Below are 9230 nucleotides of genomic sequence, written 5' to 3'. Positions count from 1 at the left end.
ACAGAGTTGAAACTCAAACCAAGCCAGAGCTCACCTAAGAGGGGCCATTTCACTCCTTTTCAGCCACCAGCCCTTTACATTCCTTCTCCCTGGTGACCTCATCAGAACCTTCTCATGAGAGGTCAGCTATGATGCAAGACCTTATAGAGGCCAGATGGCATTGAAATAACACCTGCAGCTCCCTTACATGTGAATAGTTGCCCATACTGAGAGACTAAAACCCTTAGGACTCCTGGGACCTGAATGAGGCAATGGTCTGAAGTGCGCTTGGGCTGGAAGCAAGAGATAAGTGGTGAAGGTCAGTATCCGGGCAGCAGGTTGTTTGATCCTTTACTAATAAGGGTTAGGTGCCTACCCATGGCAAGTGCAGTTCTAGGCAGGGAGAGGCCCCTACCCACCCAGAGCTGACGGTCTAGGGCTTGCTTACATTCTAGGCTTCAGCGGGAAAGCAAGAACACCCAACCCCCTGCTTTTGATTCTATGTTAGTAGCTCAGCGCGCCTGTGCAAGCGCGTGCTGCAGCCAGGGTAGGGGCTCAGAAACTGGTTGACAAGATGAGCAGCGGGGTCCTAGGGGGTTGGGCTGGAAGGGCCCACAAGGCCATATTCCAGGCTGTTCGGCTGCGAGTGACCCCTGAGAGGTCGGGATCCCCGAGCTCGCCCGATGTCTCCATCGCAGCCAGGAGCTCGCGACGGGGAAGGAGGGCGGAAGCAGAGTGGGACAGATGTGGTTCGTTCCGGGGCTTCCTGTCCACGAAGATGGATAATTCCAGCCACCCGCCCTGCATTTTGGAATCCTGGCGGACCCCAAAAACAGCAGCAGAAGTCACCGCAGAGGATGCCACCCCGCAGGGCAGTCCGTCCAGAGGGAGGGTCTCACAGCTTCCGGCGCCGTCGAGCGCCCAAGCCTTCTGTTGGCCGCCAGCTGTGCCCGCGACGCCCTGGGTCGGGAGGAGGAGACCCGAGGTGCCGGCAAGACCCCGCTGCCGGTGGCCCGGAGGGCAGGGGTGAGGACGAGGACGTGTACTGAACTTTGGGGGGGTTGCGGGGCTGGAGTTTTGTTTCAGAGATAGCCAGATCGAGATCAGAACCTTTTCCAGAGGAGCCCAGGTTTCCACCTGCGACTGGGTGACCCGGTCCGGAACTCATCCTTTCTGGGCCCTCAGCTTCCTCCGGGCGGGGCTCCTATGGGACAGCTAAGTTCCGCGCCTGCTGCAGGCGCTAGGTACTGGCGTGTCGACCCGCGCTGAGGTTGGCTTCTTGCTCCTCAGCGCTATGCGCGTGGCAGCTCCGAAAGCTCCTGGTCTCTCTCAGCCAACTGCCTTCTAGGGCCGCTGCCTCCCTCCAGAGCCGTTCGGGTCCCGATGCAGAGAGCCCCGCAGCGCCCGCCGTCAGCCACGGCCCTTCGCAACAACCAACTTCCCAGCCACCGGCGCGTCTCCCTAGCCGGCCCTCGGCCGCAGGCGACTGGACGGCGGCTACGGGGAGGCCCCAACGCCACCACGATTGGCTGCCGGCTCCGCCAGTCATGGGCTGATGACGCCCCGGGGCTGGCTCCGCCCCTCCCGCCGCGCGGCCCCGCCTCCCCTCCAGAGCCTGGTCCGCTCAGCCCGGCGTTCCGCCTCATTCGTTGAGCAGGTCCGTGAATTGTCAGCGCGCTCCGGGCGATTGTGTAGCCGCGGCGGCCGCCAGGCTTGCCGTACTCCCGCTGAGGTGCCCGCCGGAGCCAATGTGCCTGGTCCACTGGGCCGTGAGCAGCCACCGAGTGGGGGCAACTTGGCACTTAGAACCCGCAGCAGGGACGTCGGTTTGCGATCGGGACTCAGCGAGGAGGGTGAGTGGCCGCGCGCCGGGCTAGCGGCTCCTCTCGGCACGGTTCGGCGCCGGCGAGAGGGGACAGGACGCGTCCTGGCGCTCGGCGGTCCGTTCGTCCGAGCGTGACCGCTGTGGGGAGGTCAGGGCTGGGCGGGATTTACTCCGTGCCAATATCCCCACTCCCGAACTTCTTGTTGTCAAAAGCATCCCAACTCCGCCCGGGACCGGGCTCCCGTCCGCACCAACTTGGCATAATTGACATGGGTAGGTGGGGCCGGGACGCGTCCCCTGCCCCTCTACGGCGACTACACGGAGCGCTGGGGCGGCCTCCGCGCCCGCGGCGGGTGGACCGCGGTTCCTGAGAAATTACTCGCGCTGTGCCGCACGATAAGACCTAGCGTCCGCGTCTGGATCCCCAGGCTGAGCGAGCGCTCATCGGGCTCAAGGTGGGGTCTCAGCGCCAGAGAACTGGAGTACCAGCCGGGTTCTGTAGCGGGTGCTTCAGTGCTCTGCAGCTACTGAGAGGAATTGGGAGCACTGCTGGGCTTTGAACTTTCTAAAGTAATTGCTTTCTATTAGCACTTGAATCCATGCCCCTCCTGAGGTGCTCGGACCTCCACATCCACCCGCAAGGGGTGTCCGAAGGACTTCGTTAGGACCAGGCGGGAGCTGTTGTCGGTTCTGGTGCCCGGAGCCCTGGAGAATCCTAGAGGCTGCGAAAGGGATCGCCAGCCTGGTCGGTTGGTGTTTGAGCACCTGCGTGTTTAGGTAATGAAGTTGAGTCAGGAATTGACAGCAGAGAACTCAAGGTTAAACCTGACACTCCGTTTGTGACTCGGTCTGGGTTAGATTGTTTTTTCCGCCTTAATGGTAAGGGGGTAAAAGCAGCTTGTTTTTCTGAGGCCAACTACATGCATGTACTTTATATTATGTGTGGACTAAATAGAATTCACTACGATGTTTTCTTATAATTCATATTTGACATGAATGAGAGCTTTTGAAAATACTAGACAGAAACAGGTCCAGAATTTGGGGATGTTTAGACCTTTGAAAATACATGAAAATGTTGATATATAGAGTTCTGTATGTGTATATGTAGATGTAGATGCGCATATACACACGTATATACGTGTACATGTGTGAGTGTGTGTATATATAAAATTAAAAGGTGAATGAGGTAAATATATGAAGGGGTAATTCAGCCTTGAACTTCCCTTGGGTCACAGAGATGGATCCTCTGAGCTGTGGGGTGTTAGTGAGTGTGTATGCGTAAGCATGTCTGCATCTGCCTGGTCTGTCTGGGTCAGAGTATGTCCATGAACTTTACGAGCGTTCAGTTCAATACCACTCGGTGCAGATTACGCGTTCCTGTTTTACAGCCCAGCAGCCGCCAGCCGGCCCATCTGTTAAAACATAACATGTACACTTCAGTTTGACCACTGGGGTGGAGCCGGGGTAGGGGGCAACTCTTAGCAGAAACAACATGCTACAAACAAAGGCTGCCTCTCAAGTTCATTTTCATTCAATATTTGGCCTGAACTTGCAGTTAGGTGAGGGAGAAGGAAATGTTTGTCTCTAGAAATGGCAAACTGCATTTTGTGAAATAATTATAGCCACGGCTTGGGGAGGGGGAGCTTGGAGAAAAAAAAAAATCCCTCTAGAAATGTGGTGCTTGTCACATCACCATGCAACACTGGTTTACAGCCTCGCAGTATGGCATGTATATCAGAAACCGTTTGCTTTTGCTTGTTAAAAGAATGCATTAAAACTGAATCATTTTGCACTAAAAAAAACAAAAAAACAAAAAAACCCCACCTTAATAGAAGTAAACAGAGCTTTATCACAGAAGCTATAGTTAAGACTGCCTTGGTAATTCTAATGAAACATGCTTTTAGGAATTTATAACCTGGACATATATTCACAATCAGTCTAATCACTAGTTGCAATGGTTCACAATTTATAGTTTTAAAATAATAAAAAGGCTTTATCACAAAAATTCTGATGACTAAAAGGGTATGGGAGGAGTATAATAGCTTAATAAATTCTTGCAGCCAAGTGACTGATACTTTAAAAAACAATAAATTCCTTTAATAGCATAATTACTTTGGTGGCAAAATAAAGGCAGTATTCTTGAGAAGCATAGTTCATATTTTTCCCAATAATCTTATGTTCATAATTACATTTTAATAATGGTGTTCATTAAATATGGGCAGAATAAGCTGGAATGGTTTTTAAGAACTCATCACAAGAAGTATTGTTTTCAATTTTATGGTATATAAGCATTTTGGGGAAAACATACAAAACACTAATCTGTGAATGTCTTTAAATTTCTAATGGACTATATAGACATAATAATTTTCCCGCCTTGATATGAATCATCCAAATTAACTAGGCTGTTTCTTAGAAATTCAGTTCTTGGACTGGACCTCAGTCCCGGGGTTTCAATTTAGGAGTCTGGGGTGGAACTTAGGAATCTGCATTTTCACAGGCACCGCCAAGTGATGTTAATGCCAGGGATCCCTTCACTGTACTTTGAGAAACACTGGAATGGTGTTAATGACATAAAAGAAAAATTATAGTCTGTGAGTTGATTTAACAAATAATTGTTCAGAAATGTCCAGGTGGCATTTACTGGCCATGTGAAATTTATAGGTAATGCATTAACTCTCTGTCTTCAACAATGGACCCCTTTTGTCTTACGTCTGAAAGTGTTTTGGAATCCTCAACTATCCCTATTCCAGGTTGGCCCTGATTCTAAGGAAGTCTGCCTGATTAAACAAGACCTGATGAATTTAAGACCCAACCCCAAACCCCAGTCTTAGTTCCTTCACCCCCCACTCTGAGTTCGGTGGAGTCCTGGGATGCTCTGGGGTGACTGCTAGTCCTAATTCACATGGTTGAGCATTTCCTCCTGCAAGGTAGAATCCTTATCTTCATGAGGCACCCTTTTTCTCTTTAAAAGCTGTTCTAGAACAAAGCCCAGCACCACAGCTGGGCTACTACAGACTATATGAGGTCAATAATCTCCTTGGGAAGCTGTGGCTATTTTGCTTGTGGCCAGGAAGAGTGTCCCAGGCCACCCACCCAGAGGCCCAGAGATTCTTACTTTCTGAAAGTCACCTTAGGAGTATTTTGAGCTGCCCAATTAATTGAGTAAATAGATTTTCTCATTGTCACAGAGATGTGGGTTGAGAATTGTTTGCTACCTCTCCTTTCACTGAGAACACTGTGAATTTTTATTATTGTCAATTAGTTTTTTATTTATCATTTGATACTGACATTTGGATTCTGTTCTCCCATTTCAGACTGGCATAATTCTCCATTTAAGACTACTAAATAAGGTTTGAAAGAAAAAGGATCTATCAGAAGTTACCCTTCCCTCTTTCTACCATCCAAGTAGCTAAAAAAACAAATGACTTCTTTCAGAGGTGAGAAGTAGCCTCATAACAAAAGGATGTGGATAGGCCAGGGTATTGAACTTGGATTGTTCCAGAACACTGGATCGTCACTGGGACTTTTACAGAGTAATTTCTGTTTAAAGAAGCACTTGGCAGGCATGTTGATAGGTCACTTATCTTAATCCTTTGAGGACAATGATTTTTTTCCCACTTTCTTACAGATGAGCAAACAGCAGCTACAAAAAGATAATATTTAGATCTTGTCTTTCATATATTCAAAGTTGACACCAATAACTGAGAAGCTGGCCTTGCAACTTAAATTGTTTTGATTTAGCATTGTGGTGATATGATAGGGTTATGCTTAGTAATTCATATTATCTACAATTTTTTTAACCTTTTTCTTCAAATTGTTTCTTATATTGAATGTGACCTTGTAATATTTTTCTTTATAAAGTTAACTACCATATGTAATAATTAGTTCAATGACCCTGACCTTAACCAGGCAGGCTTGACCCAGAGAGGAAAATAATTTGCTAAAAGTCCCAGATTACAAAAGCAGCAAAGCCTACGTGTAGAATCCTTTAGACCAGTGTTTTAGCCCTGTGCTGTTTTGTCTATTGTCATGTTAAGCTGCTAATGTTTTTACTCTGGCAAAATAGGGTTGCTTTTGTTTTATTTGCCTAGCTACTGTGTGATTGGACAGACTTAGAAAAATGGAAAAGCCTAAAATATACTATCCACAGCCCCTGCTCATACAATGGGACTGATTTCTGCCCAGTTAAAAAAACTATAGTAGAATGCTGCTTTTCTTGAAACTGGGCCGTAGGTCATTGCAAGCTTCTAAGCAACAATTCTATTATAACTTTTTTTTTTTTTTAAGCTATGGCATTCTTCTGGCATCTAACTTTCCTTTGACAAATTCTTTTCAAGTTTTTATGCTTCTTTTCTTACCCTTATCCCCATAGCAAAATCTACTTGTAAAAAATTCACTTTTTAAGTCAATCTGCCCTCTTAACATCTCCTAGTTCTTCCATTTTAGCCATTTTACCATTTGTCCTCCAAAATGCCACCTTAAGTTCCCAACCTTCACTTTAACTTTTTGGTTCTAGTAATATCCTCTAATATAGGACAGTCGTTGAGCTACAAAAGTTTCACAACAGCTTAAGCTTGTGGATTTAATGATAACGGTAGTAAGAGAAAAGAAAAAGATGAAGGATAATACTGAAGTCATGTTGATATGTGTATCATATTAGATATTCCCAGCTTACAGTGTCAGTGGGAAATTCAAGGTCCAGATGAATGAAGTGACAGATGCACTCATCTGTGGCCTCACAGACACTCTCCTGATACAAGCTGAAAAATATAACTGAAGACAGCATCCTGGGTTACAGAAGGAAAACAAATGTTAAGCTCTGAGAAAAGAACTGGGCAAAAAGTGAAGGGTCAGGGGTGGGATGGGTAGCATGATGGAAAAGAAATACCTCCAGTAAAATGCCAGACAGGGTGGTAAGAAATTTATAGAGGTGCAGACGGTTTAGAGTTTCTTGGAGGCATTGATTCTGTTTTATATTGTCTTCACAACCTGCTCACCCTGCTTGCTTTAAATAATTTATTATAGCAGCAGGCCTTCCCCTGGTTAGTTTCTTTATATATATATATAACTTTTTCCTTCTCATCTCTGGGTCTAATCAGAGGCATATATAATAGTGTGGCTGCTCTGGAGTACTTAGGAAAATCTGTGATCAATATCACTATATAATAAACCTATGGCTGTTCTGTTCTATTTTGCAGTGTTTTCTTCCCTGTTATATTAACTTAGTATCTGTGTTTTAAACAATATTTTATTAATCTCTGCACAGTGTTACTTCTGGGTTTATTCCTTTTGGCTGGAACTATCTTTTGAGTAATCCATCATTGGACCACCATTGATCTAATGATGTATTTATTGCTCACTATTGCAGTACTGGCAAGAAACCCAGTATGGTTCTAAAACTTTGATTAAAAAGAAATCAAGTTTTTGCAATGTGTAGCCATCCAATTATGTTAGGAGCTGCTGAGTGTATTTTATGCTAAAATATAAACATCTTTCAAGTGAGCAAAATGTGCTGTTTTTTAAGGCTTTTAAAACTTTTTGCTATGAAATAATAGAACAAGAAGAGACCTCATAATTGGGAAAATTATGAGTATACTCCCCCACCCCTGCCAAAGGTAAAATATAATACTTTTTCAGATTATACCCTTGAACACTAAAATAGATAGACTTATCTTTTTAATTGACAATAATGAAAAAGTGGTGATAAGAACCAGCTCCCAGTCCTTAAACGATATTTCAGGTAATCATTACAAATGAAAGTGAGCTAAAATTAATTAACAAATACTAACTGAGTACCTATCATGAGTAGTACTTCTCTACTTAGCCAATTCAGGATTCAGTTCAAATATTAGTGCCTTTGGGAAGCTTTTCTCTGTCCCTGTTTCACCTGATGTCTTCTTCAGACAGAACCTTATCTCCTGTCTTCTCCCTCTTGGAGACCCTTGAGGGGAGGGACCACACTTTTCATCTTGTAGCTTCTCAAGCAAGGTTACTCAAGAAACGGTTGCTGGGTGCACTAGAGGCTACCGCAAATTACAAGTGAACATTTACAAGGCCTTAAAAGGATATGCATAAAGATAGTTCACCAAAAGTTTGAATGGTAGCAATAGCTGAATCCTGGTGTTCAACGGTCAACTTTAGCAGTGATCTCAACACTTCATAGAACTATTATATCATCCATTCCTACTCCATCCATCTCCAAAGTCCCTCCATTTCATTTCTACCTTGCCTCCTCCTCTCACTACCTTCCTGTGTGTCTTCTTCAAGGATGTCTCCAACTCCCACCCTAGGCTAGGTCATCTCCCCTGATTTCTCTTTTGTTCCCATACCCCTTGTCATATCTTGAAAAGGCAGCTGACGCATGAGTCCTACTTTGAAACTTGGAACAGCTTCACTCTAATGTCATTTGAAGTTGAAGATGACTTGGTTCCTTTTGTCATCCAATGCAGGTGACTAAGCTTTGGCCGTGGGAGGTTTAGGGGTCTTTGAAGAGCAAAATGGTGCTTGGCCTAGAGGTTGCTAATGTCTGAAGTTCAACACGAAGGGGAAGTTTGACATTTGTTGAGGTCACCTTTTTTTATTTTTTATTTTTATTTATTTATTTATTTTTGAGATGGATTTTCGCTATGTCGCCCAGGCTAGAGTGCAACAGCACGATCTCGGCTCACTGCAACCTCCACCTCCTAGTTCAAGTGATTCTCCTGCCTTGGCTTTCCAAGTAGCTGGGATTACAGGCATGCACCACCACACCTGGCTAATTTTTGTATTTTTTAGTAGAAATGGGGTTCCGCCATGTTGGCCAGGCTAGTCTTGAACTCCTGACCTCAAGTGATCTGCCCACCTCAGCCTACCAAAGTGCTGGGCTTACAGGTGTGAGCCACCATGCCCAGCCTGAGGGAAACTTTTTTTAAAAAAAGACAATTCCAGCAAATTTTTATTTTATAAACTAATTTTTATAATACAGTTGATGCTTGAACAACACAGGTTTGAACTGTACAGGTCCACTTATATAAGCAGATCAAAAATACAGTATTGGCAGGATTTGAAAGCCACATATAGGGAGGACAGAGTTTTTGTATGTACATAGATTCCTCAGGACCAAATGGGGGACTTATATTGGTGGATTTCAGTATATGTGGATGTCCTGGAACCAGTCCCTCGTGTATACTGAGGGAAGACTGTCGTTTTCATTTATAAATCTCCTTTTCTTTACAAAGCACCCTCTACATAGTCATGTTTAACACATGGTCTGATGGCTTAGGTAAACACTAGTCCTGGGCAGTGGGTTGCTGAGGTTGTGTACGGACCATGTGTCCATGTATACAGACCAAGGATCAGTTGAATTAAGCCAACTACCTGAAGGGGACATTAGGATAGCCTTTTTGTATTGGATCTTATGGGACTTTAAATGATTGCAAGAGATCAA

The 9230-nt window shown here is 45.1% G+C and overlaps 1 protein-coding gene across 1 annotated transcript in view; it reads left to right on the top strand.

The window, feature by feature from the left end:
- The first annotated feature begins 1589 nt into the window (after positions 1-1589).
- MARCHF3 (membrane associated ring-CH-type finger 3) overlaps positions 1590-9230 on the top strand; it is a 148785-nt gene continuing 141144 nt past the window's right edge. Inside the window, exon 1 of the mRNA XM_003900053.5 lies at positions 1590-1832. The gene's annotated coding sequence lies outside the window, so the exon portion shown is untranslated. The remainder of the gene's footprint in view (positions 1833-9230) is intronic.

The sequence above is a fragment of the Papio anubis genome, chromosome 5, assembly GCF_008728515.1.
Source record: "Papio anubis isolate 15944 chromosome 5, Panubis1.0, whole genome shotgun sequence".
In the NCBI taxonomy this organism is placed as follows: Eukaryota; Metazoa; Chordata; class Mammalia; order Primates; family Cercopithecidae; genus Papio; species Papio anubis.
This window is presented reverse-complemented; position numbering and strand designations above follow the sequence as displayed.